This window comes from Tachyglossus aculeatus, chromosome X4, assembly GCF_015852505.1.
Source record: "Tachyglossus aculeatus isolate mTacAcu1 chromosome X4, mTacAcu1.pri, whole genome shotgun sequence".
NCBI classification, from domain to species: Eukaryota; Metazoa; Chordata; class Mammalia; order Monotremata; family Tachyglossidae; genus Tachyglossus; species Tachyglossus aculeatus.
Window position 1 is genome coordinate 54,665,142 of NC_052098.1, and position 1,648 is coordinate 54,666,789.

The following is a 1,648-nucleotide window of genomic DNA, read 5'->3' on the forward strand; positions in this document are numbered from 1 at the left end:
TAAGACTGTGAGCCCCCCGTGGGACAACCTGATCACCTTGTATCTACCCCAGTGCTTAGAACAGTGCTTTGCACATAATAAGCACTTAATAAATGCCATTATTAGTAGTAGTAGTATTATCTAACCCAGTGCCTAGCACAGTGCTTGGCACATAATAAGCGCTTGACAAAAGAACCAGCATGGCCTGTGGAAAGAGCACGGGCCTGGGAGTCAGATGGACCTAGGTTCTAATCCAGGCTCCACCATTTGTCAGCTTTGTGACCTTGGGCAAATCACTTCACTTCTCTGTGCCTCAGTTACCTCATCTGTAAAATGGGGATTAAGACTGTGAACCCCATGTGGAATAGGAACTGTGTCCAGGCTGTCTTGTTGTCTAATGCTGTCTAGTTGTATCCGACCCATAGTGACATCATGGAGCATCTGTCCCAGAATGCCCCACCTTCATCTGCAATCGTTCTGGTAGTGTAGCCATAGAGTTTTATTGGCAAAATCAATCAATCAATCAATCGTATTTATTGAGTGCTTACTGTGTGCAGAGCACTGTACTAAGCGCTTGGAAAGTACGAGTTGGCAACATATAGAGACAGTCCCTACCCAACAGTGGGCTCACAGTCTAAAAGGGGGAGACAGAGAACAAAACCAAACATACTAACAAAATAAAATAAATAGAATAGATATGTACAAATAAAATAAATAGAGTAATAAATATGTACAAACATATATACATATATACAGGTGCTGTGGGGAAGGGAAGGAGGTAAGAAGGGGGGGATGGAGAGGGGGACGAGGGGAAGAGGAAGGAAGGGGCTCAGTCTGGGAAGGCCTCTTGGAGGAGGTGAGCTCTCAGCAGGGCCTTGAAGGGAGAAAGAGAGCCAGCTTGGCGGAAGGGCAGAGGGAGGACATTCCAGGCCCGGGGGATGACGTGGGCCGGGGGTCGATGGCGGGACAGGCGAGAACGAGGTATGGTGAGGAGATTAGCAGCGGAGGAGCGGAGGGTGTGGGCTGGGCTGTAGAAGGAGAGAAGGGAGGTGAGGTAGGAGGGGGCGAGGGGATGGACAGCCTTGAAGCCAAGGGTGAGGAGTTTCTGCCTGATGTGCAGATTGATTGGTAGCCACTGGAGATTTTTGAGGAGGGGAGTAATATGCCCAGAGCGTTTCTGGACAAAGATAATCCGGGCAGCAGCATGAAGTATGGATTGAAGTGGTTTACCACTGCCTCCTTCCACGCAGTAAACTTGAGTCTCCACCCTCGACTCCCTCCCATGCCACTGCTGCACGGCACAGGTGTAGCAGATTGCCTTCCTCTCACTAGCCACTGCCCAAGCTAGGATTGGAATGGATAAGCTTCTGCTTGCTTCTCCCTCCCATAGTTGGGACTGGTAGAGTACTGGAAACTCTCCAGGTGCGACCCTGAGAGGGGAAGCTTGCATCTACCCCAGCGTTTAGTTCTGTGCCTGGCACATAGAGAAGCAGCATGGCCTAGTGGATAGAGTACGGGCCTGGGAGTCAGAAGGACCTGAGTTCTATTCTCTGCTCTGCCACTTGTCTGCTGTGTGACCTTGGGCAGGTCACTTAACTTCTCTTTGCCTCAGTTCCCTCATCTGTAAAATGTGAATTACGACTGTGAGCCCCATGTGGAACAGGGACTG

The 1,648-nt window shown here is 50.0% G+C and overlaps 1 non-coding gene across 1 annotated transcript; it reads right to left on the reverse strand.

Annotated features, from left to right (window-relative positions):
• Positions 1-1,281: 1,281 nt before the first annotated feature.
• LOC119948431 lies at positions 1,282-1,419 on the reverse strand. The gene has a single exon (XR_005456827.1). It is a non-coding gene; the product is annotated as a small nucleolar RNA SNORA7 (small nucleolar RNA).
• Between the last annotated feature and the right edge of the window lie 229 nt (positions 1,420-1,648).